Raw genomic sequence first — 9,390 nt, forward strand, 5'->3', positions numbered from 1 at the left:
GCGCGCGCCCCTCCCTCCCGCTGCCCCTGCCCGCCCTCCCTCCCCCGGCGCGCGCACTGCGCCCGCGCGGGGCCGCGCGCGGGCCGGGCCCGACCCACACACACCCGGCCCGGCTCCTGCGGCCGCAGCGGCGGAAAGGCCGCGCCTGCGGGCACCGGGCTGCGGCCGCCCAGGCGCCTCCCGGCCCGCCCTGCAGGCGCTGCGGCCCCGGCGGGAGCGGGGTCAGCGCCGGGGGGAGCCACGCCCCCGTCCTGCCCGGCCCGGCCGTGCCGCGGTGACCCGGCGGGTCGGGGACGGAGCGCGGTGACACCGCGGGCACAGCGGGACCGGCGGCGCTGCGCCCCTCTCTTGTGGTGCCTCACGCCCCTGTGGTGGTTCCCGACTCCCCCACGGCTGCCCCGGCCCCGCAGCGTCCACGTTTCCGACCACAGAGAGCCCGCAGGGGAACAGCGCCTCTCGCACGGCCGCTCGTGCGGCGCAGTGCCACCAGCATCCCAGGGCTTTCGCTAAACCGCTAGAAAATAGATCACCCCGCCTCTTCCTTGGACCTTGCACCGCCAAAGGACCCTTCAACCAGTGAAAGTTGGTTTTGCTCTCAAGTACCCTGTCCCAAAAACTTTGCTTCGGTCTGGTGACTAGATATGAAAGTGTCCTCACCTTTGTCATAAAAACGCCACCAATCACATTTTATTTCTCCAGCTCTTCTCCCTGTATCTATAAGCACTCATACTCAGTCCTTGCCAGCTGTCAGGTTCAAAACACTGACATTTTCATACTTCAGAGAAATCAAATAATAAGTAATTGTTTTCCAGTATCAGGTATGACGGGGGACAGACGTTTACAAGTGCACCCGGATCTGTTTAGCCGGCTGCCTGTACAAACAAGTGTAACAAGTCACAGGTAATTGTTTACACACAGTGTTTATTGCAAATTACTGTCACTTCCTCAGGATGTTAGCATGTTGTATAACAAAGCTCCAGTGGATTGTTTTCTAGCAAGGGTATACACTGGTGATGTGCTTTCCTAAGTGCTGAGCTTGTCCCATCAACTAAGTTTCATACTTAAAAGATTACTTATTTTACAAATTAAATTCCATAGGCAGCAGCAGTGGTTTCCACGGGGTAAATGAGAGATTACTTATAAGTTCTCAAGGATCCGTAAGGCTTATAACAACAAAATAATGCTCTTTATTATTAAATAAAATAGAAATTAAAAGTCTGCTTCTTTGCAGTATTTTTAACTCAAGGACTCTAAAACCTGTGAGACAGAACATAACCGTACCCATTTACCAGACAGGGGCAGGACAGGACAGAGGTGAGGGAGAGACACATCAGTGTAGAGGACTGGTGGTGTTGAAGTCCAACAGCGAGAGTCACAAATGCTGTAAGTGCAAAGATATGAGGAGAGCGGTTGGGTTGTGCTTGGATTTTACCTTGTTTTTGTTTTGTTTGACTCATCCCTTTTTCTCTTTCTTCCCCTTCCCACTCAATCTGCTTAAACTATGTGTTTCTGCCCAAGATCACTGTACTGTGCTGAACATCCATGTACTGACTGAGGAGAAAAAGGAAAATGAGTTATCTTCAGGTTTATGTTCCTCTATAGGAAAAGATTTCCCAAAGCAAGAGCCCAGGCAGATCTAGCTTTATTTTTTAATGTCAAGTTAGACGCTCTAATTAAAAATGTTTAAAATACATTTCAGAATAAGCATGATCCTTTCAGGGGGCAGGGGGAGAAGAAGATGCATTTCTGGGAGACTAAGCATGCCCTGGTGTTCCAAGAGTCCCATGAATCCTGTGGAATGCTCCCACATCTTGAGGACTATTACTTTTTTTAGTGTTTTAGAAAACATTTAAGAGCAAACTACAGGGAATAATAACAATTAAAAAGTTCTACTGATGTACCTTCAAACCCACATGCACCAACAGCACAGCCCCCAGGGAACACAGCATCTATGCAATGGTGTGCTCGTATGGCAACAAGCAACACACACCAGATTTATATGAATTTACTCCCTCCATGGAAATGTTTCTTCAGAATAACTTAATCAAGTCTAAATTAAAGTGTTACCTATCTACGTAATGCCTTTCATTCCATAAAACCTTGAAACATGCACAGAATTAAACTCCATCTCTGGGGGAGAGACCAACCATCTACCTACCAATTTACAGCAATTTAACAAAAGCAGGAAGGGAGGATATATTACAGGCAAATACAGGACTCACTTCAGGAGGAGTGTAATTCTCAGTCCTTTTAGTTTCTCTCTGTTATCATTTCCCATTTGTGACAGAGGTAATAAAACTTCCTTCCTCCAACCTTTATTTAATTAAAGTGTAAGGTCTTTAGGGCAGTGAGCTTACTGTGTGTATATATACAGCACCTAGCATGAAGAGGTCATGAATTAATCTCAGGCCTTTAAATACTACTGTAAATACAAAGCACTAGCAATAATAAGAATAGAACATAATTTTCATTTAGAATAGATGAGACTTCTGTTTTCAGTGTGTTATCACAAAGAATAAATTGCAGGCATCCCAGGGAATAATTAAATTAGGGGTCAAGGAAAAGTATTTCATACCAGAGACTTGCACCTCCACTCTGTTGTTTACACCCAAGGACACTGCTGCCCACTGTTACAGCATTTACTCAAAATTCTTGTTTGCCATAATCTTACAAAATAATGTCCCAAATCCCATAGGTCAGATCATCAGTAAGAGTAGGGGTATAGTTTATTCTGAGACAGTTCATGTGATTACTGTGATAACATACCCAAATTAACCTTTTGCATGTGCAATAAACTGCAATTAGCAATCTGCAGACAAATGACAAGTTCCTTCGTTTCCTGTAATATGCAGCAATACACAAGCCAGATTTCCTATTGAATCCCATATTAACCTACATTCGGTGGCACTGAAATCTCAGAGCACCGTGTCAGAATTTATCATCTTTCAATGATGTTAGCTCCACCTCTTGACAGTTCTAGACAGGATGTTTATAAACAACTCATCCAGAATCTGAACAACTGCAGCTGAAAATGTTTATAATTTTTTCACCAGTTGTTCCAGCCACTTTGGATGCTTTTACTTAGGAATGGGCAGAGCTCTCAAAACAGTATGGCTGTGTTAAATAACTGACAAGAAATAAAATGGAGATGGAGTAGTGAGTGGCTTCGTGATGCCTCTCTGAGCTACTAGGAGGCTCAGGGGTAGGGAAGCTGCAGAAGTGCCTCCTTCCCTTGTGATAAGAAACATCACATCAAAAAATACAAACAGAGAGATGATGCTGATGATTTTCCCCACATGTGCTTTCATCCCCATAATTCTACACCTCTCCCTGTTACAGAATTCATTTGCAAAATATTTTTTTTAAAAACAAAGATCTTCTGGGACAACTTGTGAAAAGCAATTTTGCTGCAAACCAGAAAAAGTCTCACACCTTTAACAGTCACCATGCCTCTGAAAATCTTGATAGAGTGCTGTAAATCTAAACCAGTTGCTAATGGCTTTATTAAAGTGCTTGTTTTCAGTATGATAAACAAAAAAAAATTTTGTAAGAGGCATCACTTACTGCACTTTCTTCATGTGCCTGTGCTGTTAGTGTGACATGAGCAATTAGTGTGTGCTCGCATTTAGCGGATGAACTGCCTTATAAGAATGCAGTTGTTTAACATGAGTGATGGAAAGCAAATCAAAAAGCACGAAGATGCCTTTGTAATAAGTCAGAACTAACCAGCCAGACCACCTGCCCACTTCAAAACTCCACCTGGATTGCTGTTCCATTCCGCCTCTCGCTCATGAACCAGGGTTATCGCACAGTGTATCTGAATTAAATGGCGCTTAACAACCCTGCCAACCAGAGTTTGAAATGCAAATCCCTTCTGCCTGTCCTTTGCTCTCCCACTCCTCGTTCGGAGTCCAGCCTTCCCTGCTGCTCCCGCGAGCAGCTCCTCTCCGCACGGCTGCGGGATTGGAGCTCTTTGTTACCATGGCCCGTGGGCCAGCACTGCGTCTGCGATGCAGCACTGGCGTCTCCGGTCTGTAAGGCACACACCACACTTGTGGGCACTGTCTGTTAAACTGTGGCTAGATTAAAAAAGAGAAAAAAAAAAAGATTTATATCTGTATGTTTAGACTGAGCTGGATAACTCATAGATCTCTGAGGTAGCTCATAACCTTGAGTCTTTTTTAATCAGTTTTAATCTCTGAAATAGTAAATTATAATTAAAATTTAATTTTAATCTCTGAAATAGTTAATTATAATTATGGTCATAAAACATGTACAACCTTTGCTTCCTCTCTCCTCCATCCCTCACCTCCTACTCAGTATTGCTACAAGGAGGGGGAGAAAATAATTGTCCCATTAATGGTAATTGTTTATAAACTCCTTTGCACAGAGACTATGTTTATATACAATGCCTAGGCAAAATCTAGGCACAAATGCAATACTCATAATAAACGAGTGAATAATACATCCCTGACCATAAACCCAGTGCTCTCCAACAAAAGAATATCTAATTCCTGTCACAGAATTGCCTTGTAGGTTGAAGTTCAGCACACAAATACACAAGGGAAAAGATTAGATTTTAATTGATAAATATTAATCATCATTCATTGCTGTCTCTGCAGGAAGCCCAGTGTTAAAACATCTAGTTAATATACAGTATAATGGATAACCTTGAGGCAGAAGCTCTTGCATCTGTCTCTATCCAAGAAAAAATGTCAACATCAGCCTTTGTTGTAGCAAAATACCCTGACATCTGAATGGAATTGCTGCTGCTGGAAAATTGACTGTCTCCACTGCAATCCTTCCTAACCTGGGTCCAGTACCTAAGCTAGAGACAAGGCCAAATTAAAAATCTTTATCTGTGCACACCTGTACTTACTAATGTTTGAAATCTGGTCTGGGTCAGAACACTGTGTTTGTGGTTCATCTCCTCTCTGAACAAACACATTTCTCATGTGATGCTCTCACTGCAACCACAAAGCATTAGCACTCACAAGAGCATCATTGAAGATACTCGGGCTGTTCATTGAGAACAAAGCCATTAATGATTAATACTATGGTGGGAGAAAATGCAGCAGTATTTCTTGGCAGCTGAAATGTGGCAATGTCTGTCCTACGTGCAAAAGACTCACGAGTACCTTTAGCTCTCTACATAAAATGGTTCTTATTAGCTCTGTGGGAAGAAGAATCAAACAAATCCCCCAAATTAAAGTGAAGGAGATTTTCACATGTAAAACTGGATATATACAATACGTCTCTCTCTGACTGACCCAGCAGATGCAGAGATGCATTTATGTATCACAGGCATTACTGTCCCAGCAGATGCTGTAAAGTTGTCACTGACACAGACTCTTACTGTCCCCACAGATCTGTATTTTGGGAGGGAATTTTCGTACCACAGACACTACTGTCCCTACAGAACCACATCTGCTGGCCGAGTTATTGTCTGACATACTCTTTTGCCTCCAGCAGATGTGAGAGACTGCCAGGATGGCAGGCATTTCTGTCACAGCAAATCTCCATCTACAGGGAATTAAACTGCAGCTTAAACTACTCTACTTCCTGAGCCCTTAATGTGGACAATACTTACAGGGAGGAAGCAACATAAACCATTGAAAATATAATGCTGGGCACCTAGAACATCACCATTACCTCTGCCTAAATACAGCTGTCTTTGGGGAGGTGTCAGGAGGAGAAAAAGAATTACTTGCATCCTCCTCCCATCCCGCCTTTAACAGGTATTCATTCAGAGAAACTTTTGAAGGAAAATGTGTCTGATACCACTTTCATATAAGAGATCCAAGAAAACAGAAGTCATTCGTGACTACAAAGTTGACAACCTTAATGCCCTGATATAGGGACCAAGTGTATGTGCTAGGTCATTTCAGCTTGCTTTTGAACAGAAAATTTTCAGAGTTTCCAATTTATTAACACCAGAAGATTTGATCCCCCATTCTAGAGTCCCAAGAGCAGAAATAAAGGGGAGGGATTTGCTTTTAACCCCCTTAATTTGGGGCTTAATCTTTTGAGACTCTGTATCATCTCAGACTCAGGGTCCAACAGCAGCAGCAGTCACAGGGAGTTTTGCTCCTGTGCAGCCAAGCAGCAACTTTCCAGACATGAGGAAGAAACTCTTGGGCCTGTGCTAGGACATGACTATGGCTAGACTTTCCCTTCAGAGTGAACTCACCCTAAGGCCCATACCAGTGCATGTACTTACATATAATGATATGTATGGTATGTGAAGCTGGACTTGAGAGCTGTCTTGGGCCTTTTCTTGCCTGACTAGATGTATCCTTTATGATTTGGTACCAGAGAGAGAAAATCTCCCCTGGTAATTCTGCAGTAATGTAAACCCTACTTGAAGAAACATCATCTAACTTTGGAATTCCCCTATGGGGAGTCTGGCCATTTATCTGGAGCATCAAGAGCTGTCCATTGGCAAAGGCAGGACACACAAATTCCCAGGGTAATAATCTGATACAGCACAGCAAAACCTATATCCTTGGAGCAGATTGTGGGAAAGCATCAAGATTTTGGTTGCTCTGCCAAAGCAAACAAGATGTTTCAAGCCCCATCATCTGCTCTGCAGTTCACACCCTTCCAGTGCTATCTTTTTCAGATGCCATGCCACACTGGTTAGTGGCAATGCTGTTGTCATGTGTGACTCATTCCATTTTACTGGAAATTAGAAAACCACATGCTGCACTGAAGAACTGCTTATTTATGTAGTCATATCATCCCAGAGAGCACTCCTCCTGCCATTATTTGTATACAGATTATTTTAGAATTTTGGAAATACAGCTCTACCAGGGTTCATCCAGAGGACAGATTAATCAATAGCACATTGCTCTTTACAGGGCCTGTTGAGCCCTTTATAATTTCCAGTGCCACCCTGAAAATGCAAATGGTATTTTAGAACAGAGTATCTTCGTCACTACAGGATGTGTGGGAAGAAAAACAGAACAGAGAGCAGTGGAATTGGAGGTGCATTAGCAGAAGAGTCTGTCATGTATTTATTCCTGCTTTAGGCAGGTGAATTTCACCCACAAGGAACAACACAATCTACTTGGCCTTGTTTGTTTTGTTTTTTTAATGGAGTCCTTTTATAAACCCTCCTCAAATATTTCCTGAAGATCACAATGCTACATTTACTGGAGTGATTAATGGTCACTATGAGTGAGATGAACTGGCATATTCAGGACAATAAAAAATGCAAAGAGATGTCAACAGGGCATTCTTCCTGTGGATTAAAAATTATTAGATAAAAACTTCGGTGCTTTTAACCAACATTTTATGGTCACAACAAATCAGGTTGGCTAACTTTGAGTTCTGAAGCACAGGTCTGGAATTACACGTGATTCAAAGAACAATTTCCTATATTATGAGTTTTCTAGTCTTTATAAAATTATTGTTACTAAAGCAGGAGCACTAGGATCAAAAGTCAGATTTGATTGTGTGCTGACAGGCAAAGGCTGACCCCTACAAATTCCTAAACTAAGAGATTGCATTACCCTCTACAGATACAGATAAATCCAGTCTTATCTTTAGATGAAGAAACTGTTAAGAATATTCAGGCACCAGACATTTATGAAGAAAGAAAATAGAAATGTGAGCCATTGTTTTTTAAAGGTTAGCATAGCTTAAACATTCCTGAAAATATTTATTGTCATAACAGACTAGACCTGCTGAAATGTTCTCACTTAGGATTTGGTCTCTGACATTCTCAGCAATCCTGTTCACTTCAGCTGGATCAAATGGCTGCCACTAAAAGCAGAATTTAGCAATGAAGAGGAAAAGACATGAAGTAGCTAAAGACCATTTGGAAAAAGACGTTTGCTTTCAATGTTGCTGCTACCCCTCAGGACCCAAATTAGAGTTCTGTTATATTTTAAAGCATTGCTTTCAAGCTTGCTGGAAGTGTCAGACAATTTGAATAGATCTCCATTTTAATTTCCAATCTAGCAATATGGAACAGCTGCCATAACTTTGTGCAACGTAGCACATTCGACATCTTCATTCCTCAAACGACAATCATTGGGAAGGGACTGAAAAAAGCATAATGCTTCCATTTTTACTGCCTTTGAGTAACTGCCAGTCAAAATTGTACTTCAGATAAAGAACCCAAACCCTCAATTGTACTTTTAACTTGCACTGCCTATATCAGGAAGCAAAGGTGTTGGGTGAAAGTTGATGGGATTTCTAGAACTATTTCTCCCGCTTCCAGCCAGTGAGCTGGAGGTTTGTTCATATACTTCTGACTTATGTATCTGGATCACTGTTAAAGGTTCCCAGTCAGGACTTCCCCCACAGCTGTCGTGGGAAGATGTAATGGAACAAGCCTCAGCTCAGCCTCACCAAATCTGCCTTGTCAAAGCCTCCCAGCTTCTACAGCTCTGGCAGCTGGAGTGAGAGTGTGAACTGAAGTGTGTCACCCTCATGCTTTTCCTGCTTCCTAACAAAAAGAAAATGCTGTAAGAAAGATGGAAATAACAATTATTATGATCTTCGTTTTTGTTTTTCAGACTATGTTAACTCAAGAGGGAAAACTGAATCCAGAGGAAAAGCACTTTGGGAGTCAGATGAAGTCAGAAAGTCAGTCCTTAGCAATGTGCCCCGCTCTAGGACTGTCTGGACTAGGAAAAAGGCAGGTCAGCCACATTCAAGGGAATTTGTGTGTATGGGATATGGTACATCCCTAAGCACAACCCCATGTTACATACAGTTTGAGAAGGAATATCTTTTTAGAGTTCTGTAGCATGGATGTGTTGGTCTTGTTCCAGGAACAATGTCCCATCTAGCTCACATTTTGTATTCATTCATAGATTATATATTGTGTGCACTTAGACAAAGCTACCTCCCACTCTTTTCCTTAATTCTGAACAGAAAACTCAAAGGAGTTTTGAGACTTATCATGATGTCACCAATGCACCAAATAAGAAGAAACAGAAACATCCAGCAGAGACCCTGTTGCTCTAGGATGGACTATTTTTTTCTATAAAAATAAAACACAATTTAAAAGTCTCTGGCATGTCTGATTTCAATTGCTAAATCAACATCTCTATTCTCGTTTCTGCAACACTTTACTACTGAGTTTGTGGTTTCTTGCCTTCCACGCGATACAACCAGCTTCCGACCCTGAGATTTCCTCCCTTCAATAGTCTACATTTCTCATGAAACTCAATCTCCAAACATGAAACCAACTCTCACTAGTCTGTTTTCTAAGTATACTCACAGGTACATTTACATATTAGGGAGGACACACATGTGTAGCATGGATGTCTCTTACTTGAGTTTGCCTCTAGCAGTTGCCATTTGAAACAGAGAAAGCAGAACAGAAATATTAAGGTCAGCATTTTCCAAAGGGACTCCAACTTTGGATGGCTTACT

The sequence above is a fragment of the Lepidothrix coronata genome, unplaced genomic scaffold, assembly GCF_001604755.1.
Source record: "Lepidothrix coronata isolate B3197 unplaced genomic scaffold, Lepidothrix_coronata-1.0 Scaffold11, whole genome shotgun sequence".
Lineage (NCBI taxonomy): Eukaryota > Metazoa > Chordata > Aves > Passeriformes > Pipridae > Lepidothrix > Lepidothrix coronata.